Below are 25,045 nucleotides of genomic sequence, written 5' to 3'. Positions count from 1 at the left end.
CATGATTTTAAACACCTCTATCTTACACCCCCTCAGCCGTCTCTTCTCCAAGCTGAAAAGTCCTAACCTCTTTAGTCTTTCCTCATAGGGGAGCTGTTCCATTCCCCTTATTTTGGTAGCCCTTCTCTGCACCTTCTCCATCACAATTATATGTTTTTTGAGATGCGGCGACCAGAATTGTATACAGTATTCAAGGTGCAGTCTCACCATGGAGCGATACAGAGGCATTATGACATTTTCTGTTTTATTCACCATTCCCTTCCTAATAATTCCTAACATTCTGTTTGCTTTTTTAACCGCCACAGTACACTGAGCCAACGATTTCAAAGTATTATTCCACTTTGACACCTAGATCTCTCTTTCCTGGGTGGTAGCTCCTAAGATGGAATCTTACATTGTGTAACTACAGCATGGGTTCTTTTTCCCTATAGGCAATCACCTTGCACTTGTCAACATTAAATTTCATCTGCCATTTTGAAACCCAATCTTCCAGTCTCACAAGAGTCCTCTGCAATTTATCACAATCCACTTGAGATTTAACTACTCTGAACAATTTTGTATCATCTGCAAATTTGTTTCTCTCACTCGTCGTATTTCTTTCCAGATCATTTATAAATATATTGAAAAGTAAGGGTCCCAATACAGATCCCTGAGGCACTCTACTGCCCACACCCTTCCACTGAGAAAATTGTCCATTTAATCCTACTCTCTGTTTCCTGTCTTTTAGCCAGTTTGCAATCCACGAGAGGACATCGCCACCTATCCCATGACTTTTTACTTTTCCTAGAAGCCTCTCATGAGGAACTTTGTCAAATGCCTTCTGAAAATCCAAGTATGCTACATCTACCGGTTCACCTTTATCCACGTTTATTAACTCCTTCAAAAAAGTGAAGCAGATTTGTGAGGCAAGACTTGCCTTGGGTAAAGCCATGCTGACTTTGTTCCATTGAACCATGTCTCTCTATATGTCCTGTGATTCTGATGTTTAGAACACTTTCCACTATTGTTCCTGGCACTGAAGTCAGGCTAACTGGTCTGTAGTTTCCCGGATCGCCCCGGAGCCCTTTTTAAATATTGGGGTTAAATTAGCTATCCTCCAGTCTTCAGGTACAATGGATGATTTTAATGATAGGTTACAAATTTTTACTAATAGGTCTGAAATTTCATTTTTTAGTTCCATCAGAACTCTGGGGTGTATACCATCTGGTCCAGGTGATTTACTACTCTTCAGTTTGTCAATCAGGTCTACCACATATTCTAGGTTCACAGTGATTTGATTCAGTCCATCTGAATCATTACCCATGAAAACCTTCTCCAGTACGGGTACCTCCCCAAAATCCTCTTCAGTAAACACCGAAGCAAAGAAATCATTTAGTCTTTCCGCGATGGCCTTATCTTCTCTAAGTGCCCCTTTAACCCCTCGATCATCTAACGGTCCAACTGACTCCCTCACAGGCTTTCCTCTTCGGATATATTTTTAAAAGTTTTTACTGTGAGTTTTTGCCTCTACGGCCAACTTCTTTTCACATTCTCTCTTAGCCACTCTTGAGAGTGGATTCAACCCCCACCGACTGGTGAGGCAGCTGATGCTTATCGAATCCAGCAGCCTTCTGGATGAGATAGACCCCGTCAGCCTTCTTTTTTATGGGAGGCACTATGAGGGGGTGTTCCCATATCCTTAGCAGCAACTCCTTAAGGATCTCGTGTACTGGGACTACCACAATCTCCTTAGGAGGCTCCATGAACTGGAGGATCTCAAACATTTTGTGCCTGGCATCCTCCTTCGTTAATAACTGAAAAGGAATGGCTTCTGCTATCATTCTTACAAAACCTGTGAAGGTTAAGTCTTCAGGTGGAGACTTCCTTCGCGCCTCTGGAGAAGAAAGGTCTGATGAGAGACTCTCAGAGCTCTCTGAGGAAGACTTCATGGTACATTCCCTCAGGGATCAATGGAACCCTCATCCTCACTGTAAGCAACAGGGGATGGGGGCCCTAGGTGCTCTGCCTTCGTCCAGAGCTGCAGGTACCGGAAAAGCTGGATGAGGGATTATAGGCCTTGGTGTCTGTCAGCCTGGGTGGAGCTTCTCCTCCAGGGAATAGGCAATAACTGCCATATTGGTAGGGAGAGGCTGCAGTGCCCTGATGGGCTCCGATGCTGGCCCAGGAACCAACATCAGCTGGGTCGGTTATGTACCGATGAGCGCATTGAGTTTCTCTAACAGTGATGCCAGGATGGACGATACTGGCTCCAGTGCCAGCGGTGCCACAAGACAATGCCCTGCATCGCCCATTCCACCGCCAGCTGGACTCGCTGCTCCAGCTCATCCTCGACTTTGCCGATGCCAACAATGACTGGGAGGAAGGAGGGGTGGCCAGATCCTGTTCAGACCCTGAGGCAGATCAGTGACCAGCATCAGTATCGATGGAAACTGCCAAGGACTCCAGCACCGATGGAGGACTGGTGCTCCCTTGCCACGAGGTCACTTTTGGAGCTTCACAGCATTCGTATAGACTGGGACTGGTACAGATACTACTTTGGCTTCCTTCGATGCTTGGCCTGGTCCTTCCTTGGCACAGAGGCTCATGAGGAGGAAGCAGACGTCCTTGGCTTGGAGGAGCTTGACGGTGGTCCGTCTCCGGCACCCCTATCCGCCAATGGTCCCGCCGATGTCGATGTGTCCATTGGTGCGGCTCCAACGTCTTACGACTCCGATACCGCCGATGGCTTGGTCTTCCTAGACCTGAAGAGTTGTTCCATCTTGTCAAACTGAAGACTACGTCCCTTTGGGGTCATCTGTGCATATTGGCAGTAACCCTGGACATCATGCGATGTCCCCAGGCAGGACATCTAGAAATTCTAGAAACTTTGACATAAGTTTTCCGTGTCAGCGCTCCATCTGATGATGTCACCCATGGGTGAGGACTACTACCATCCTGCTTTTCCTTAGAGAAATGCCGCTACATCCAATGTTCTGAGCAGTGTACAGTAAAAACATACATAAAAACATTAAAGATCTTAAACAATAAAGCTGAATAAATCAAGAATAGGCCTGGATACCCAATTCAAATAGGCACTTGCACACAGGATTCTTATGGAAAAGGTGATCGACATCTTAACAGATACTTTTCCATACCACCATCACCAAACCTGCTACATTTAAAATCTGAATACTAATGTAAGTGCCATAATAGCATGCACAAAGCTGATACAAAAATATGACTGGGACTGGTTCGGCGCCGAGGACCCACCGGGGTAAGGCCTTGCTGTTGCGCTCCTACCCCGAACGGGTCCCTTTCGCCGACCACGAGGCTTAGCCGGCCTGCCGACCTTACCTCTCTCCGGGCGCCGTCCTCATCCGCTCCGGGCCGATCGCCCCGCCTCCACCGACGGACAGCCAACCCTCGACGCTCCAGCGACAGCCGGCCTATCAAGGCAGCCCGCGCTGGGATTTAAAGGGCCCGCGCTGCTCCAAGCCTTCCTCTTCGTTCCGGCGGCAGACAGGAGAGTGGGCCTGCGCGTTCGGCGCCGAGGACCCACCGGGGTAAGGCCTTGCTGTTGCGCTCCTACCCCGAACGGGTCCCTTTCGCCGACCACGAGGCTTAGCCGGCCTGCCGACCTTACCTCTCTCCGGGCGCCGTCCTCATCCGCTCCGGGCCGATCGCCCCGCCTCCACCGACGGACAGCCAACCCTCGACGCTCCAGCGACAGCCGGCCTATCAAGGCAGCCCGCGCTGGGATTTAAAGGGCCCGCGCTGCTCCAAGCCTTCCTCTTCGTTCCGGCGGCAGACAGGAGAGTGGGCCTGCGCGTTCGGCGCCGAGGACCCACTGGGGTAAGGCCTTGCTGTTGCGCTCCTACCCCGAACGGGTCCCTTTCGCCGACCACGAGGCTTAGCCGGCCTGCCGACCTTACCTCTCTCCGGGCGCCGTCCTCATCCGCTCCGGGCCGATCGCCCCGCCTCCACCGACGGACAGCCAACCCTCGACGCTCCAGCGACAGCCGGCCTATCAAGGCAGCCCGCGCTGGGATTTAAAGGGCCCGCGCTGCTCCAAGCCTTCCTCTTCGTTCCGGCGGCAGACAGGAGAGTGGGCCTGCGCGTTCGGCGCCGAGGACCCACCGGGGTAAGGCCTTGCTGTTGCGCTCCTACCCCGAACGGGTCCCTTTCGCCGACCACGAGGCTTAGCCGGCCTGCCGACCTTACCTCTCTCCGGGCGCCGTCCTCATCCGCTCCGGGCCGATCGCCCCGCCTCCACCGACGGACAGCCAACCCTCGACGCTCCAGCGACAGCCGGCCTATCAAGGCAGCCCGCGCTGGGATTTAAAGGGCCCGCGCTGCTCCAAGCCTTCCTCTTCGTTCCGGCGGCAGACAGGAGAGTGGGCCTGCGCGTTCGGCGCCGAGGACCCACCGGGGTAAGGCCTTGCTGTTGCGCTCCTACCCCGAACGGGTCCCTTTCGCCGACCACGAGGCTTAGCCGGCCTGCCGACCTTACCTCTCTCCGGGCGCCGTCCTCATCCGCTCCGGGCCGATCGCCCCGCCTCCACCGACGGACAGCCAACCCTCGACGCTCCAGCGACAGCCGGCCTATCAAGGCAGCCCGCGCTGGGATTTAAAAGTCCCTTCCGTCCAGGCGTCACGCGCCTAGCGTCACGCGCCGAAGGAGCGCGACAAAGGGGCCTACCCCTTTAAGCGCCCCTTCGAGCGGCCCTCTCGAACGGCACCATACATCTGACCTCACTCCTCATACCCCAAATTATGCAGTCTACCTCCCGCCCACCAACTCGGTGAGAACTAGCCTTTGGTCATCCTCCCAAATCGCTGCCCAGACAAAAACAAAGGGTCAAAGAAGGAAATGACCCTCCTGTTGGGGTAAGAGCCCTCCTTTTCTAGGCTATATCCCCCGACGCATGAACTTGCCACCTATTCCTTCACAGATGTCTGTTCCCTCAAAAAGTGAAGTGTTTTGCCTATCATTGTGCTCCTCTCACTGTGCTCAAAAAGTGAAGTGTTTTGCCTATCATTGTGCTCCTCTCACTGTGCTCAAAAAGTGAAGTGTTTTGCCTATCATTGTGCTCTAGGGATGTGAATCGTTTTTCAACGATTAAAATTATCGTCCGATAATGTTTATATCGTCTTAAATCGTTATAGAACACGATACAATAGAAATTCTAACGATTTATCGTTAAAAATCGTTAAATCGTGTTAGTGCGCACTAACTCGAGTTAGTGCGCACTAACTCGATTTAGTGCGCACTAACTCGATTTAGTGCGCACTAACTGAAAATGATACAAATAAACACTTTCCAGGTCACTGAAGGTCAGTTAGGAATGAATATGTGTTCCTATTGGCTGGCTGCCCTCTTATCTATTGATGTTACCACTGAGGTGATGGTTGGGGGGATGGGAAATGGAACTGGAAACTAACGAACACCAACAGAAAATGAAACAAAGTGTTCACACTTCCCAGGTCAGTAAAGGTCACTTAGGAATGAATATGTATGTATGTATTCCTATTGGCTGGCTGTGCTCTTATCTATTGATGTTACCAATATGGTTGGGGGGATGTGAAATGGAAACAGTTGGAAGCTTGACAAAAAAAGTAATGTAATGATCAGCACTCACCTGACTAGAACTTGTTTGTTTATTATTTTTGTTAGCAGGCACCTGAAATGCTAGTGCATGTTGAATTTGCCAATCACTGTGCATTTTAGAAAGGTGGTCCTGGCTGGAACTGTACACAGTTCAAATATATGTAATTGATTGTTGGTAAGTGTATTTTTTAAGTAGCCACACTGGCACCAGTATGTTTACTTTTCCTCCTACTTAACTCACTAGCTCAGCTTTGTAAGAAGGGCTTCTCTGCTTGTGTGTTGTTTTTGTTTGGTGTGAGGAGAGCAGAAACATCAGATCTTTATTCAATCTACTACAGTCATCTCTTACAGTGCCCTATCCCTATTAATACCAGGAGTGTTGTGATCTTTCTGCACACAGTGCCCTAACCCTGATACCAGTCTGAGACAGCTCCCTCCCTGCATTACTAGTGAGAGGCTGGCTTCACAGACAGGGGGGAGCTGCCTGACCCTCACTCCTGACTTCCCCCATGTCCCAGCTAGTGAATGGTGTGTGGGTGAGGGGGGGGGGGGAGGATGGTGAAGTCTGAGACAGCTCCCTCCCTGCATTACTAGTGAGAGGCTGGCTTCAGAGACAGGGGGGAGCTGCCTGACCCTCACTCCTGACTTCCCCCATGTCCCAGCTAGTGAATGGTGTGTGGGTGAGGGGGGGGGAGGATGGTGAAGTCTGAGACAGCTCCCTCCCTGCATTACTAGTGAGAGGCTGGCTTCACAGACAGGGGGGAGCTGCCTGACCCTCACTCCTGACTTCCCCCATGTCCCAGCTAGTGAATGGTGTGTGGGTGAGGGGGGGGGGGGGAGGATGGTGAAGTCTGAGACAGCTCCCTCCCTGCATTACTAGTGAGAGGCTGGCTTCGCAGACAGGGGGGAGCTGCCTGACCCTCACTCCTGACTTCCCCCATGTCCCAGCTAGTGAATGGTGTGTGGGTGAGGGGGGGGGGGGGGAGGATGGTGAAGTCTGAGACAGCTCCCTCCCTGCATTACTAGTGAGAGGCTGGCTTCACAGACAGGGGGGAGCTGCCTGACCCTCACTCCTGACTTCCCCCATGTCCCAGCTAGTGAATGGTGTGTGGGTGAGGGGGGGGGGGGGAGGATGGTGAAGTCTGAGACAGCTCCCTCCCTGCATTACTAGTGAGAGGCTGGCTTCACAGACAGGGGGGAGCTGCCTGACCCTCACTCCTGACTTCCCCCATGTCCCAGCTAGTGAATGGTGTGTGGGTGAGGGGGGGGGGGAGGATGGTGAAGTCTGAGACAGCTCCCTCCCTGCATTACTAGTGAGAGGCTGGCTTCACAGACAGGGGGGAGCTGCCTGACCCTCACTCTTGACTTCCCCCATGTCCCAGCTAGTGAATGGTGTGTGGGTGAGGGGGGGGGGGGGGAGGATGGTGAAGTCTGAGACAGCTCCCTCCCTGCATTACTAGTGAGAGGCTGGCTTCGCAGACAGGGGGGAGCTGCCTGACCCTCACTCCTGACTTCCCCCATGTCCCAGCTAGTGAATGGTGTGTGGGTGAGGGGGGGGGGGAGGAGGATGGTGAAGTCTGAGACAGCTCCCTCCCTGCATTACTAGTGAGAGGCTGGCTTCACAGACAGGGGGGAGCTGCCTGACCCTCACTCCTGACTTCCCCCATGTCCCAGCTAGTGAATGGTGTGTGGGTGAGGGGGGGGGGGGGAGGATGGTGAAGTCTGAGACAGCTCCCTCCCTGCATTACTAGTGAGAGGCTGGCTTCACAGACAGGGGGGAGCTGCCTGACCCTCACTCCTGACTTCCCCCATGTCCCAGCTAGTGAATGGTGTGTGGGTGAGGGGGGTGGGGGGTGGATGGTGAAGTCTGAGACAGCTCCCTCCCTGCATTACTAGTGAGAGGCTGGCTTCACAGACAGGGGGGAGCTGCCTGACCCTCACTCCTGACTTCCCCCATGTCCCAGCTAGTGAATGGTGTGTGGGTAAGGGGGGGGGGGGGAGGATGGTGAAGTCTGAGACAGCTCCCTCCCTGCATTACTAGTGAGAGGCTGGCTTCACAGACAGGGGGGAGCTGCCTGACCCTCACTCCTCCGGGGTATTGTGATCTTCCTGCACACAGTGCCCTATCCCTGATACCAGGGGTGTTGTGATCTTCCTGCATGCAGTGCCCTATCCCTATTAATACCAGGAGTGTTGTGATCTTCCTGCATGCAGTGCCCTATCCCTATTAATACCAGGAGTGTTGTGATCTTCCTGCATGCAGTGCCCTATCCCTGATACCGGGATGTGTGCAAGAAGATCACAACACCCCCGGTATCAGGAATAGGGCACTGTGTGCAGGAAGATCACACCCCCAGTATCAGGAATAGGGCACTGTGTGCAGGAAGATCACAACACCCCTGGTATTAGGGATAGGGCACTGTGTGCAGGAAGATCACAACACTCCTGGTATTAATAGGGATAGGGCACTGTGTGCAGGAAGATCACAATACCCCTGGTATCAGGGTTAGGGCACAAGTTCTAGTCACATTGACTGATCACATTACTTGTTTTGTCAAGCTACCAACTGTTTCCATTTCCCATCCCCCATATACTGTCAGTAGGAAACTTGGTAACATGAATAAATAAGAGGGCAGCCAATAGGAATACATATTCATTCCTAAACTGACCTTAACTGACCTGAAAAGTGTCAAATTGTATCATTTTCAGTTAGTGCGCACTAACTCCCAGTTAGTGCGCACTAACTCCCAGTTAGTGCGCACTAACTCCCGTTAGTGCGCACTAACTCGAGTTAGTGCGCACTAATCGGAAAAAACGATTTTTAACGATTTTTTAACTAAAAAATCGTGCCTAAGACGATTTTCTTGCCCTGCCACACGATTTCTATCGTTAAGACGATATGGAAAACGATTCACATCCCTATTGTGCTCCTCTCACTGTGCTCAAAAAGTGAAGTGTTTTGCCTATCATTGTGCTCCTCTCACTGTGCTCAAAAAGTGAAGTGTTTTGCCTATCATTGTGCTCCTCTCACTGTGCTCAAAATTGAAGTTTTTACCTATTATTGTGACTCTCTCCACCACCACAACTCAGCTGTACCAATCACCCAATTATCCCTCATTATCCTTTCTTTTTCTTGTTTCCTTCTTTCCTTTCTCACACCTCCTCCCAACACCCCATCCTACAAAATGCATCAGCACCAGATCTCCATCCTCAACTATAACAAACGCAGACCCATCATCCCCCTATACCCACGACACCACTCTCATATAAAAACTATTCTCCCCTCCATGATAGCCCCCCCTCTTACCCAAATTATTGGTCTTACTGCACTATCTCTTGTCCTCCTCAATGTCCAATCTCTAAACAAAAAGATACCCCTTCTCTGCAACCTACTCTCTGACCAAGACCCAGATATTTGTGCCTTAACAGAGACCTGGCTAAAGGATACCGACTCTGTCCTCCTTAATCAGCTTCCTTCCGAAACATATGATACATTCTCCATCCCCAGGCCAAAAAAGAAAGGAGGAGGTTTACTCTTAATCATAAAGAAAAAGTTCAACATGATTCTCCACTCTACTCCGCCCCCTCCGAAAATTGAAATAGGCCTTTTCAAATCCCCCTCTTTACAATTATGTCTCATATACGCCCCCCCAGGCACCCTACATAACAACCCCTCAACCCTTATAGAATACATTGCAACGAATATCTCCATTGACATTCCAGCCATCATACTTGGAGATTTCAACTTGCATGTTGATAGCTCCCCTCGCACCCCTTCCTGTGACGCTTTTCTTGATTCACTAAATGCTTTAGGATATAAGCAATCTATCCATTTTCCTACCCACAAGGCGGGCCATACCCTCGACCTTCTATTCACCAATGCCCTCATACAAACTGATCACCCTTCCCACACACCCATCCCCTGGTCAGATCATCACCTCATTGAAACCTCTCTTTCCATTAAGACACCCACCTGCCATAACAACACTAACATAACCATTCACTACAGAAAAAATTGCACAAGAGACGACCTTACATCGGCTCTCGCCAACAAACTTGACCACCTAGAGCTCACCAATGCAGACACAGCGCTTACCTCATGGTTTGACATCACCAATAGTATAGCCAACACCACCTGTCCCCTACAATCCAAAAAGTGTCTGCCCACAAAACAACAAGAGTAAGAAACCATGGTATTCCCAAGAGTTAAAAAATCTCAAACAACTCCTTCGGAAATCTGAAAAGATCTGGCGCAAGGATCCCTCACAAACGCACCTGGCACAATTTAAATCCTCCCTAAATCTCTATAGTGACAAACTTAACAAGACAAAGCGAGACTTCTATGCCAACAAAATTCATCAATTCCAATACAACCCTAAAGTATTATACGATTACGTGAATTCTCTCACTAAAACAGCTACCCCTCACATCCCTGATGTAGTAGCCAAATCCAAATGTGAAGAACTTGCCACATTCTTCCAAACCAAAGTCGACAATTTGCTATCCAAGTTCTCCTCCTCTGCCAATCCTACCAACCACTTCGAACCTAACATCAATCAAACAAAAACCAGCAATTACACCAATGCCCTCTCCTCCCTAGACTGCACTTCAACATTAGAAATAGAAACCTTTATCAAGAAAGCCAAACCTTCCACCCACCCATCTGATACCATACCCACTAAACATCTTCTTACAATACCCAACATCATTGCCAAACCTTTAACAAAAATCATCAACCTATCCATTAGCTCTGGACAGGTGCCGCTCTCCCTGAAGCAGGCAATAGTCAAACCTATTCTAAAGAAGCCCAAACTTGACCCTTCTGATCCAGCTAATTATCGCCCCATATCCAATCTTCCATTCATCTCTAAACTACTTGAAAAAACTGTCAACAAGCAACTCACAGAATACCTAGAAGAAAATCATATCCTGGCCTCCGCACAATACGGTTTTCGAAAATCTCATAGCACTGAAACTCTTTTACTTTCCCTGACAGACCACATTATCAAAGGATTTGAGAAAGGGCAATCATACATTCTTGCCTTCCTTGACATCTCCTCCGCATTCGACACCGTTAGCCATCCCATTCTCCTACAGCGGCTAACTGAAATCGGTATTACAGGTGTTGCCCACAATTGGTTCAACTCCTACCTTAGTAATAGAGATTACAAAATCCAGCTAGGAAATCACGTATCCAAGGCCATCCCCCTCAACCGAGGTGTCCCTCAGGGATCCTCCCTATCCTCAACCCTATTCAATATTTACATTCTGCCCCTCTGTCACTTCCTCTCCAGTCTAAACCTCCCTCATTACATATATGCTGATGATGTTCAGCTGCTTATACCCATCACTGACTCCCTAGCAAAAACCATGGACTTCTGGAATGAAACCCTCCAGTCCATTAACAATCTCCTTTCCTCCATCCACCTTGCTCTTAATACCAATAAAACTGAAATTATGCTCATCTCACCCCAAAGCCAACCGATCCTCCCCCCTTTTCCTCAGTTCCAATTTACTCAACAAGTCCGTGATCTGGGTATCATTCTTGATGGTCACGTCACACTAAAGAAATTCATAAATAACATTCTAAAAGACGGCTTCTTTAAACTCCACACACTAAAAAAACTCAAACCCTTATTACATCCCCCCGATTTCCGTACAGTTCTCCAAACCACAATCTTCGCCAAAACCGACTACTGCAATTCCCTACTCCTCGGCCTACCTAATAATGCCATCCATCCCATTCAAATCTTACAAAACACCACAGCCCGGATCTTGACCAATTTACGTAGACATGACCATATTACACCTGTTCTAAAAGACCTACATTGGCTTCCAATTGCCTCCCGCATACAATATAAGGCTCTCTCTCTCATCCACAAAGCCCTATACAATCCCGAAATGAACTGGTTCAATGAATCCTTCCGTTTACACCAGTCTAATAAGCCCACCAGACTAGCACATCTAGCAACCATGCCTATCCCCTCTCCTAAACTCTATAAACTCACTTCCACAAGAGCCCGTGCACTATCGATAGCCGGGCCGACCCTCTGGAACAAAATGCCTGTTGAACTACGGCAAGAAGAATGCCTCAAATCTTTCAAGCGGAAGCTCAAGACCTGGCTCTTTGCAAAAGCATACACTTAATTTTTCACTATACCTCACCACTGTTCCCACTCTCCACACTCCTCCCCTGTTTCCCTTTCTTCCGCCCCACTCTCCCCTCCCTTTTCTCCCCCACCTTCTTTTCTTTCTCTCTGCCCCCCTCTTTCCTTGCTCTCCTCCCTTCTCTTCCCCATCTTATCTCCTAGCCTGATTAAAATTAACCTCATAGTTTTCTTTCTTTTGTATATATGTATATAATTGCAATTCTTGTATATAATTTTATTGCAAAACTTCCCATATTATTGTTCCCCCCTCTCGTTAATGCCTTGTTATCATGTTTTTTACTGTTCAATGTAAAGCGCCATGCCGTGCGTCTGTTTTTGCGTTACAATGTGAACCGATATGATATCCTGGATGAATGTCGGTATATAAAAATTTTAAATAAATAAATAAATAAAATGACATTCTGGATGACTGCAGAGAAAAGAAAGTCGGGGGGAGCAGGACAATTCTCTTCCCAGTCTGGGCTATTGCTTTTCTGAATGCTCAGCTCTGGTGAACTCATTCCCGAGGACATTAGGTGTCAGTATATACCATCTCACACTGTCCTTACAGCATCACAACCAGTCAAGAGGAAGAATCCCACACCAAAATCAGACTTTTCATCTACTCCCAAAGAGAAACCTTTACCCTGAAATGACCTTACTAATGAATATTTATATAAAAAGTATGTTATTTCACCGAGATTGTATCTACTTGATACTGTATTGACTGACGTTCCTTCCTCACAGCACTTTCTCTAGCTGAAGTCATAATCCTGTGTTGGTGACGTCACAGTACGTTGCCATAGCAATAATTGTACGTGAGAAGTTTACCCTCCCTCCGGGGCAGATGCAGGACAAGATTGGAAAACCCTCGCAGCATGAACCCATCCGTGCTTGTGCTACGGCTTACAGACATGAACATCCAGAAAGGAAATGAAAGCATTTTTTTTTAAACGAATATTTGTAAAATCTCAATGCTCTTGCTGCCCTGGGCACACCCTACAGGCATTTCAGAGACTCGGTCCCGGCAAGCAAAAAAAAAATAATTAAATAATAATAATAATCATCCCAGTGCTATGATGCGTGCATATAGCCTTACTGCCCTGGGGGAAAGCCCCCTGCTATGATCAGGGCTCCTGCCGGTGGAGGCGCCTCCTGCGCACAGCCCTCAGCAGCGGAGGGCACTGGTACTGCCTCCGAGTCCGTCCCACGCGTCACTGCAGTGACGCTCTTCCAGGGCAATATCCGCTGCTGGAGGCGGCGAGGGAGGGATGGCCACGGGCTTAACAAAAGATCCATTTCGTCCAGAGTAGCTCTCTCTGGAGGGTGGGTGTGAGGGATCATCACTGCTGCACCAGCTCCGCTTTTCACTAGCAGACCGGTGACCTGGACTGGCTGCCTGCCTGCCTGCCTCTGGCCTTCCGGTACCATCGACGTTTTCTTGCAAGACACACGCGGTTCTCTCCTTCGTAGACTAATAAGCAAGCAGACATTTTTAAAAAATCCAAAACATAATCGTGTCACTGCCCGAGACTTGGCCTTCGGTAGCCGCCCGATCGGGAAAGGCGGAAATAAAAGACCAAGACCTCACTCGTCTGGCACATTTTCAGATCTGGAGCGTGGCTGCATGTTTATCTGCCACCGTCGACGAGAAAAGAGGCTCTGACTTCGTGCCAGAATAGCGCTGACCCTCCACAGGTTTCTTTCAGCTCTTTTTGTGTTAGGTGTTAGATCGAGTTTCTTTTACAAATTTGCGCTTGCTAACTTTTTTTTTTTAATCCCCCTGATGTTTAAAGGGAAATTAATGAAATAAAAGGAATGAAAGTAATCAACTTCAATTATGTAATAAGCATCATAAAACATTAAACGTTTGCAAACCGAACAGTTCATCACAGCACGATTATGGCACCATGGCGAGAAAAAAAAACCCTGGCGAATGAAAAAGCTCTTAACGATCATCGATTCCTCAGCAGGAGGATCCTAAAAAGCGAAAGAGCTGTTGCGTTTCTGAATCCGGCTCTTATAAAACTCGGCCATCGGTTGCGCCATACTTTGGTCGATTCTTCTAAGAGCAAACTGAAAATATAATGATCGGGGGGAGGGGGGCAATCGTCCTACTTTTGGAATAAAAAAGTCAAATGGTTTTGTTTAAAAAAATAATAATAATAATAATAATAGAATGTGTTTGCTTTGCTCCCAAAACTGAAAATCCTCATTCAATTCAATGCATTCGCAATAAGCAATTGAGAGAGATCCACTGATAAAATAAACTTGGATTTAAACAAACAAACAAAAATATCCCTTTGCAAAGCCTTTTAATGAAACTAAGCTGCCTTAGTATAAAGTGAGGCCATGTTCTTCATGGACACAAATTTGGTGCCAAAATATGAAATATAAGACTAAATGGTCAATTTTTTGCTGTGGTGACAAATGTAACATAGAAACTTGGTGACAGATGAGGACCCCCATATGGCCCATCCACACTGCCTGCTCAGTTTTATAGTCCCTTCCTAACCCTCAGAGATCCCACATTTTTCATGCTTTCTTGAATTGATACTGTCCTTATCTCCATCACCTGCACAGGAAGGCTCTTCCATGTGTCTCGCACCCTTTTTGTACAGAAATAATTCCTTATGCTGCTCCAGATTCTATCCCTTTTTTACCCTCATCGCTTTCCGTCAAGAGGCCTGCTTCCTGTGCATTTATTCCTTGCAAATATGCAAGGGTCACTATCTCCCCTTTCCCTCCAGGGCAGGGGGTTCCCAACCTTTTGGGGGGGAGTGTGGACCCCTTTTCAACCTTCAAATATTTTGCAGACCCCCACATGCATCTCTACTTTTTACATGCAGTTAAATGCCATACGAAAAAACTGATTCATTTAACAAATAACGTACTCTAAAAGTAATTTGGAATGTATAAAACTTAATATTAAATAAGACATAGTTTATAATATAAAAACTGTGCTTTCGCTCCTGCTCTCACTTTTATGGCCCCTTCCCAATTATTTTCCCTCGACCTACATACTCTTCCTGCCCTCTTCCCTCCTCGAGTGCCTTTCCTCCTGGCCTACTTGCCCCACCCATGGCCCTTTCCCTAATGCCTGCCCTTCTGTCCTCTCCCTGTTCTCCCCTCAAGACCCCTTCCACCATGGCCTCTTTCTGCGTGCTGCACTCCCCACCCCCCCCTTCCTGAGTGCCTTGCTTCCTGTCCTCGTCTCCTTGCAGCCCCCCTTCCTGGTCCTTTTCCCTCCTTCCCTCTCCCTATGGTCCCATTCCAAGTGCTCTTTTATTTATGTGGATTTATTGCCCACCTTTTTGAATAAGAAATTCACCCCAAGGTGGGGTACATTTATTTATTTATCGAGTTTTATATACTGTCATTCGGATTCGTCATTATAAAGCCATCATAACGGTTTACAAAAATAGAAAGGCTACAAGGTTAAGGGGGGATAAGCAGGGTTTCAAAAAAGTTCAACCTGTTAAACATAGGGTACATCCATATTTAAAAGGTAGCATAGTCTGACGGAGATTTCACGTCAGGACTAGATGAGGTAAAATGTAGAATAGGACTCAATTTGAAACGAGACAACAGGATTAAGAACACAGCACGTGTCAGTAAAATCAAACACAGGACTAATTAGGTCAGAATACAAACATTTCAGCACAGTGAATTGCATTTTAAGGCACTCTTCCTTATAAGGTGCCAAACATAACACTCCCTCCTGCCCTCCTCTCGCTTTCCCAAGTTCTTTCACTCTTATACTCTCCCGAGTTCCTTTCTCCATCCCTTTCTGAGTGCTGATCTCTCCTTCCCTCCGGATCCCCACCACAGCCGTACTGATGCCCTCAGTGCAGCTTTTTCCCCTCACTGCCAGCAGGACAGAGTGTGCATGTAGCAGTGCACAGAAGTGCCCCTCGGGGTCATCGCCCCTTCCATTTCTCAGTGAGCTTCATTCTCCTCAATGTGGCAATCAGCTAAACTTTTCCCCACCTCCTCTCCTCACCAGTTTGGGCATCTTGAGGCTGCGATCTTCCTCTCATTGATGTGGGATTAGGCAGCAGGAGCCTTAGCGTAGAGCTCCTCAGAGGTGAGGTCAGCCTGCTCTAATTCACAGCAAGTGCACTTTGCAGACCCCCTGGTAATGGTCTCCCAGTCCTTGGGTTGGGAACCACTACTGCAGGGTGCACAGGTTCTGATCTTTAAGTTTAACTCCACATGCTTTACGTGGAAGTCCACTGACCATTTTAGTAGCTGCCCTCTGGAGGACTCTATTCTACTCTATTTGAAGATGTGGTTTTAAATTCTAGACTGTCTAACAAATGAGATTTCACCAGAGATTTATATGGTGGCATTATTGCCTGCTGGCTATTCTTCTGCCTATGCACTTAATCATCCTCTGGCTTTTGCTGCTGCCTTGTCCACCTGTTTGGCCATCTTAAGATTGTCAGATATGACCACTTCCAGGTCCTGCTCCTGTTCTGTGCACAAAACTTCACCTCTATACTGTATTGCTCACTTGGAACCCTGCATTTTTTTTTTTTTTGCATTAAATCTTAGCTGCCAATTCCTAGACCATTCCTCATGCTTCACTATATTCCTCCTCATGTTTTTCACATCTTCCAGGATTTCCCACTCTATTGCAGATTTTGGTATCTGTAAAAAGGCAAACGTTTCCCCGATAACCCTTCCACAATACTGCTTATGAAAATGTTAAACGGTCTCAGATTGAGGCCCGATCCTTGTACCACACCCCGTTGGCAATGCCCCTTTCCTCAGACTGAGCTGTTTACCACTACCATTCCTCACCTCCCATTCAACCAGTTTCTGACTTGATCCGTCACATTAGGGTCCTTACTAAGGGCGCTCAGTTGTTTTTAAGTTGCCTTACTGGAATCCAAGTACACTATATCTGGCACTCTCCCCTTTAATAGCGCCGGTCATCCAGTCAAAGAAATTGATTAGATTCAGCTGACAAGACCTCTCTCTGATAGAACGGATCCTGTAAGCCACTGTATTCCAGAAAATGCACTAGCTTCTGTTTTAGCAACAGTTTCATTACTTTACTCACCACTGAGGTGAAGAGGAGCCACCTCTGCCCTCTAAAAGAATTGAAATGGTCAGCCAGCACTGTTGCCAAAACGTCCCTAAGTTCCCTTAATGCACTTTGACCTATCCTGTTCAGCCTCATTACTTTATCTACTTTCACTTTTGCTAGCTCCTTGGAACACAGCCTTCCAAAAACTGAGGTCTAACCCACTTCCATTCTTATTTCTGGCAGTTTTCTATGGTCCTACTCCACGCCCTTCCTCGGTGAATAATGAGCAAAAATATTTGTTAAACAATTCTGCTTTTTCCTTCTCAGCCTCTGCATATTCTTCCTCTTTGAGCCTTACAGTCTCAAATTTTGCACCTTCTCCTGTCAAAAACATATCTAACATATCTAAAAAAAAAAAAAAAAAAAAGTCACGCCCCGTTTTACTGTATTAGCAATTTTTCTCCTGACCACTTTCCCAGTTTCTCTTAGCTTTTCCAGATATTGTTGCCTGTCTTCCTCTTTCTGCAATCTCTTATAGTTTATGAACACTTTTTTCTCCCTTACCTTTTCAGCTACTTCTTTAGAAAACCAGTGACTTCCTTTTCCTCTTACAACAAAGGGCACAGCAAAATAAAAAGTAACTCCCAATGCAGTAAGCACACAATATGCTTCATAGGCAGTTAAAGCACACAAACAGAAAAACCTGCACACAAGCCGATGTTAAAATATGTGCTCAGCCTACGTAACATACTGAGTGCATATTTGAAGTCAGGGGTGGGGGATCCCAAGCTTCCACAATGGCCAGATAGCGTTTAGCCTCAGCAATGGCAATGGTGGTCTCTACCCCCACGGTGTTATTTCTACTTTCTGAGCTTCCCAGAAGCATTCTCCTCTGACCAGAGCTGGAGTCGGCCCAAAAAGTGACTGCAGCAGCCCAGCTGATGCCCAGCAATTAGGAATCACCCAAGACTAAATTAACCCCTGCCTGGCTGCACCAAGTTATAGCCCCCAAAATAAAACCCCCTTCCTGGATTCTCTTTATTTTGGTGGTGGCAATGCTACTCCGGCTGCCATTCTCAGTTCCTCAGCCCCTCTCAGGCAGAGTTCCTGGCTGCATTTCACGGCCCTGCCTATGGCTCTGGCAATGCTCACAGTTAAATCGGAAGCAGTGTTGGTCAATCAGTCACTGGGGCACTTTAAAAATAAAGGCACAGAAAAAAAAAAGACTTGTGTACGAAGCACCTTTTTGTATGCTCAGATCTGGAGTGCAAGCCCTCAGCACCACAACTCTTGATCAGCCCCGCACTGCCAGAAACCTTACTCTCCCACTGACCAATAAAATGTCCTACATTAAGAAAATGAGAGTTAAGCCTATCCCCTCCTCTCTGCACTGAAAGGTAATCGTTAATGCCTTGATTAGCATTGGATTTACATGGGAGGGCATTCAATTCTACACACATTGGGGCTGATGCAATATGCGTGCAAAAACGTGCGCCCAACTTGGACACGTGTTTTTTTAACAAAACGCACATCCCCTCTCGAGCGCTCAAGGTAATACTCAAATGAGCCAGCAAGCTAAAAGGGATGTGCAATGGCTAAATTGCGCGTCCATCGCATTGAGCGCCCAGGAGAAGTGGATGTGCACAACCAAGGAAAACAGACACTCAGTTTTCCCGAGCATCTGCTTTCCTAACCCATGCACAGCCTCTGGTTAGGAAAATGGACGCTCATAAATTGAGCTTCCCTTTTCGTAACCTGACTGCTGTCAAGATTTTTTTTTCCATGCTGCAGCTTTCTGTGATTCCTCCTGCTTAGCACTGCAATGATATTAAGCAGGAGGTACCACAGAACAGCTATTTTTTTTGCTTTTCTGAACATAGCTTGGAGTATCTTAAAACTGAACACCAGCTCTGGGCTGGTGTTCCATTTTTGAGGGTTAAAATATGCGCATCAGGTGCATTTTTTTTTTTCATCAACATGACATTTGTATATTGCATTGGGCATACGTCTAGCTCATCCAAACCAAAAAATGCTTCAGACTGCGCATTTAGCAGCGCACTGAGCTCAGTGCCCAATATTGCATTGGCCTAGTTGTGCACCAAACTCCTTGCTGCATCGGGAGTGAAGTTTGTGCACAGAAAACGTGCATGCAATTTCAGGTAATGCTGTGTACTCTGCAGAGCGCATCCTATTACACTGGCTTCAAAAAGGTTTATTGCCCTTTCAGTATCTCCTGTTAATTTTGCCCACTGCTCTTCTACTTCCCCTAGCTTGTCCCACCCATGGGCCGATATAGTAAAGTCCGCGGGAGAGCGGACAAACGCCCGCTCTCCCGGCGCGCGCACCGGCCCTTCGCCGGTGCGCGCGATTCTGTATTTGAATTAGGTGACGCGGTAAAAACGGGGAAAAGGAGGCGCTATGGACACTAGCGCATTCCTAGCGCCTCCTTTTTGAAAGGAGCGGCGGCTGTCAGCGGATTTGACAGCCGACGCTCAATTTTGCCGGTGTCGGTTCTCAAGCCCGCTGACAGCCACGGGCTCGGAAATCGGATGCCGGCAAAATTGAGCGTCCGGTTTTCGGCCCGACAGCCGCGGGCCGAATTCAAATTTTTTATTTATTTTTTTATTTTTTTTACTTTTCGGGTCCTCCGACTTAATATCACTATGATATTAAGTCAGAGGGTGCACAGAAAAGCAGTTTTTACTGCTTTTCTGTGCACTTTCCCGGCAACAGAAGAAAGTAAAATGTGCGGCTTGGCTGCACATTTTACTTTCTGTATCCCGCGCGCATACCTAATAGGGCCATCAACATGCATTTGCATGTTGAGGGTGCTATTAGGTGCCGCGGGTTGGGCGCGCGTTTTCCTCCCCTTACTGAATAAGGGGTAAGGGAAAACGCGCGTCCAAGAGCAGGCTAACAGTGCACTCCGTCAGAGCACACTGTACTGTATCGGCCTGCCAGTTAGTTAATGTCTGCCATCTTAAAAGAGCATTGGCAGAGGTGGTGCATTCAAAGGCGAGGAGATCCTGAACCACACCATCCTGTGATCATTGGTGATCCATCACTTTTTCTTAACTTGTAAGATAATTCTATGGCTTAATGCTCAATTGATGGCAAATGGCTCGGCAAAATGTTTGGTCTACAAGATCAGAGCAGCAATGGTAGGTTATCAGTACATTTACATTTATTGAATTTCTTAATCGCCCAACACAATGAAGGCCTGAGCAATGAACAAGGAAAATATAAAATCGGGTAAACATAAAACCAAAAAACACGGACAATAGGATAAAATTATAATAGCTAACAATTTCTCTATAAAATAAATGACACTAAAATAAAAGAAGCATAATATAAAACAAATATTGCACTAAAATTATGCTGAAAATGTAAAACATAAAAGTAAAATAAAAAAATAAAATAAAATAAGCATTAAAAACAGCAATTTAAATAAATATGTTTTCACTAGCTTTCTGAGATTTTTAAGTGAGTCAGAGTGTCTTAAATCAAATGGAAAAGAATTCCAAAAGGCGGGCCTAGCCACTGAAAAGGTACACTCTCGAGTGATGTGTAGCCGCACCACTTTTGGGAAAGGAATCTCGAGAAGATCATGCTATGCCGATTTTAAGGCTCTCGGTTGATAAATTTTAAGCTTCGAATTGGCCCAATGACATGTATCATCATTTAGAAGTTTTTATTAATTAATGACTAATGAAAGAAAAAATACACTCATATCTTCATTGTGGGGGGGGGGGGGGATTAACTCCTCACAAACTCACCAACTTCCATGGAAGCTGACATCTGTATGTGAGGAATCCCCTGATGAAGATAGTGTGGCTATCAAAACATCGCAGTGTCAGGACTGTGGCTTTAACCTCTTTTAAACAGCGGACACAGAGTTGTTTGTAAAGAGAAGTTTATCATTTTTTGTTTGCTTGATGTGTAGCACAGAATTTATGTGAAAGGGAGGTAAATGATTTTTTTTGGTGCCGTTATGATCCTACCTGTAGCCCACTGCTTGGCACAAGGCTGCAGATTCTAAATTGGACACAAATAGTTTCTCAGATACCACTCTCACACTTAGGCCGATGTGATGAACTGTGCGGTGGTTTTCAGCAGACAGTTTTAACGCACAGATTACTTTTTTTTTTTTTTTTTTTAAACTCCCAATTCAGAAAGCTAATGCTGTGCTAATGCATTGGGAGTTAGGAGAAAAAAAGCACAGTCTGTAAAGTGTGCATTCAGCATAGGCCGAATGTACATTTTAACTTTGGGGAGGAGGGAGAGTCATGGTGGAGGAGCTGCCATCAAGCAGGAGCTGAACACTGTGGAAAAGAGAGCAACTGCATTTAAGAGAAAGCACTGTTGTACTTCGGGCGAATGAGCAATGCTCCTCTCTCTTCTGCAGACAGGCTAGGATTTTCATACACTTATCAGAGGGAGGAATTAGAATTTTCTTACATGATTGATCCTTGTGTACAAAAAAAAAAAAATTCTCCAAAATGTTAAATTGTGCTCAGTGAATTCTTAATTCTCCATTGCTCTACAGTGGTAGCAAATCATTTAAACTAATACCAGTAAAAAACTACATCCGATATGATTTAAATAGCTCACTTGCACTACTGGCTAAGCACCAGCTCAGCCTCCCCAACCTTCTTCTAATGCACACTGGAAAATGTATTCCATCTCTGACCAGGAGTAAAATTTCCAGCAGAAGGAAAACCTGGGTTAGGCCAGTACACGTCTCGGTATCAGGGAGTACTGTTTAATGCCCCCATTTGCATGGGATTTCCATGTGAGGGCACTAAGCAGTACTCGACAGTTTTACCCGCACATTTTATAAGCATAAAATTCCTTTCTGCATCAACCTGTTATACAGATAGAAGAGTGAGTTCCTTCTCTCATTAGTTTTACACTTTATTTATTTAAAGGTTTTTATATCCCGGCATTCGTAAGAACATCATGTCGGTTTACATGGAACTGTAATAACAAAGCGAGGGGGGTACATTAAACTAGGGAGAACTAGCTAATACAGGAATAGCGGCAATACAAAAGAATGCGTAATAAAGTATATTAACGATATGCACAGTAATAAAATTAGTAGATTGTTAGCAACAGTAGCATCAATAACGGCATGGGCGGTTCCAAAGGTGCTATTGCGGGAGGAGGCGAATTAGGCAAAAGCTTGTTTGAAGAGGCATGTTTTTAGGTTTGTTTTTTTTAATTTCTGGGTGCATTGTTCTTGCCGCAGATCAGGAGGCACGGAATTCCAGATTGAGGGGCCTGCAATAGAAAGTGCACGTTCTTTTGTGGTAGTGAGATGGGTAAGCTTAGGAGAGGGTGTGCATAGGGTACCTTTGTAGGAGGATCTGGTAGGCCTGCTAGTGGTCTGAAATTGTATGGAATCATTGCGCCGGAGCATGCTCTGGTTGTGTAGGGTTTTATGTAAGATGGAGAGCGTTTTGTAGAGGATACGGTGGGATCTGGGGAGCCAGTGGAGGTCTCTGAGAATGGGGGTGATGTGATCTTTTTTGCAAGTGTTTCTTCTGTGAAGGCCGCTTTGCTTGGGAGATAACATTTTTATTTTGAGCCCCTTTATACCATCGTATGACAACTTGGGTATCCAAAGTCTTGTGTTTCATTGGGTTGCCCATATCTGCCTTGGTCTGTTAAGTGTTTTATGTTCTGTGCATTATTGATAATTACTTGTACTTTATTTATGATAAAAGTTTGTACATTGCTTTGGGTGGCTAGCTGTTGGCCAGAGAGGCGATTAGTAAATATTTTAAATAAATAAGACACTCTCCTGTTTGTAAGCACTAGCCTCAGTATCACCCCGTTTGGATTCTGTAGTTGACTGAACACTTCTCCCTACAGAGAATCCACAATCTCCCTACATTGAGATGATACCGCAGCCCAGATGTACTGAGTAGAGATGTGAATTGTTTTTGATTTTCGTATTGTCCTGCCGCGGGAAAATTTCATTTTCCCGCGGTTCGGGCCTTTTTTTTTTTTTTCGGGAAAAATCGTTTTCCGGGTTAGCGCACACTAAACGGGAGTTAGTGTGCACTAACTATTTTTCCCGAAATTTTGAGAAAAACCCGATCGTTTTTCGGGTCCTCCGAACCATGTCGAATTAGACTATTTCGTTGAAATTGTCCAATTTGGCAAAAATGAATGCACATCTCTAGTACTGAGCAACATCCAGCAGACTGAAATAGCCTAGCAATAGCACCTACACTTTCATAGTAATTTTATGAATATCCTCCATTAAATCTCTAGCCATTTCTGATGACAAACAGGATGACAATCCTCGCACATGGGGTGACATCATCGGATGGAGCCCGGCATGGAACTCTGAAAGCTCTAGAATCTTTAAGATCAAACATGCCCTACTGAGCATGTACAGCGAAGGTTATCACCCTGCCCCCTAGGCAGAGTCCCTCAGTCTCTTTTCCCTTTCTGCAGAGCAGTGTGGTCGCAGGAGCCGTGTGGTCATGGTATTCAGCTTTGCTCTCTCATAGTTTAGTTATGATTTTTTCTAGAGCTGCAGCTGTTTCTTTTCCTTACTGTAGTTTTTGTTTCTTATTTTACTTTTTCTCTAGCTTTCAACTTTCTGCCAGCCACATGACGGGCCTTGGTCGCTGTGCAGCTTGGTAGAGCCCACTTCTAATCCTTACTAAAATGCCACATCTGCAGTTTAGGTTCTGTATCCTTTCCTTGCACTGTCTGTTTTTGGTGCCTTCATCTGGTGCTGACAGGACTGAAAGAATGCAGTCCGTCGGTGTTCCGTGTAGGCCACTGAGCCTGGGGACTTGCCTGGGTTCTACCCAGGCAGGAGTTCCATGTTTTTTTCACTGATTGATTGGCATTGATGGAGGCGCAGACAGTGAAGGCATTGAGGGCTGTACCGCTCCTGTGGAGGGGAGAGCTCATCCTCCCCACATTCTAAGGATCTAGTCTTCACAGGCAGGAACTCTAGATGACGTAACCTCCCCTCCTGCTTGCCAGTGATGGCAGTGCAGTCTCCTTGTGAGAGAAGGTAAGCAGGAGCCTAAGAAAGCAGCGCTGCTGCTGCACCTTCGGTGCCATCCTCTATATTGGTTGCCCGTGCACATGTGTGATGATCTGACATGATGTCAGGACTGTGTCTGGGACCAGGACAGCAACTGGACACCATGGTTACTCTTGATGCCACTGAGGTGCCAGGGCGCCCTCAACACCATTGATGCCGTAAGAACCAATCGACCATGGGCACCGAATGTCATGCTTGCTGTCAATTCATGGTTCCGGGCCACAGGCACCAGTTGGTGCCATAAACGCCATCATGCACCATAGGCTCTCTATGCACAGAAGGAACAGTATCGACCCGAGCGTCCTCAATCACTATGGGCATCAGTGCACTGAGATAGCACCATCCGGTGTTGCTGTCTGTACCAGACTGGGAACCAGGCTGGTTGATGAGCCCCATGGTCATCTTCAAAGCCATCGGAGCCACCCTCAAGGTCACCAAGGTGCAGGGACAGCCTCGAGGCCATTGAGGTGCAGGGCTGCCCTTGAACGAGCACATGGAGGCTATCAGGAGTGTTTGCCAGTGATGCCATTCATGGCTGCTCTCGATGATGTTGAGCACAATCACACCAGGGCACCTTCGAGCGCCTGGTTGCCCTCGAGGCCATTGACTGCTGGGGCATGGAGGTCCGGAGAGCCCTTGAACGCTATGGAAGCCCTCAGTAGAAAGGTGCTTTGGAGGGGCAGCTATGGTGTTGTTGAATGCCAGGGTCGCCATCAACCCAAGGCACTCTGGAGCGCCGAGGCATACAGGGTGCACCATGGCCTGGTGCCCTCAAGGCTATCGAGTGTTGGGGGGCACAGAGAAGCCTCCTTGCCAATGTCCATAAGGGCACTGGGGGGCATCAAGATGTGCCATCAATGACGTACGACTGTCAGGTGCCCGGAGTTGCCGTACAGCACCAAAAGTGCTGAGGTCGCAAGGTGCTGTTTCAGCTGGCATTAGCCATAGGCACGGGCATGGATGCCATCGAGCCTGAAGCATTGACACCTGTGGGCTCATAGCTGAGGGAAACCATGGAGGACACCAGCTTTCATCAGTTCATTTAGGCACTGAGGCGATGTGTTGGTTCCATGGGGCATCTGGTGCCGCAGAGCCTCCTCTTTCAGGCACCGCCAGACCATTGACACCTTCAGGCACCAATTTCCATTGGTGCTGCCGAACCGTGGATATTGTCGGTGAGCCATCAGCGCATTTGGGCGCTG

General features: G+C 47.2%; 1 protein-coding gene across 2 annotated transcripts in view; it reads right to left on the bottom strand.

The window, feature by feature from the left end:
* The window catches only part of BAHD1 (bromo adjacent homology domain containing 1), a 219,409-nt gene that overhangs the window by 112,943 nt on the left and 81,421 nt on the right, over window positions 1-25,045 (bottom strand). The gene's annotated exons all lie outside the window — the stretch shown is intronic.

Source organism: Rhinatrema bivittatum, chromosome 4 (genome assembly GCF_901001135.1).
Source record: "Rhinatrema bivittatum chromosome 4, aRhiBiv1.1, whole genome shotgun sequence".
Lineage (NCBI taxonomy): Eukaryota > Metazoa > Chordata > Amphibia > Gymnophiona > Rhinatrematidae > Rhinatrema > Rhinatrema bivittatum.
Note: the sequence above shows the minus strand (reverse complement) of the source record. Positions and strands in the feature narration are given on the sequence as shown.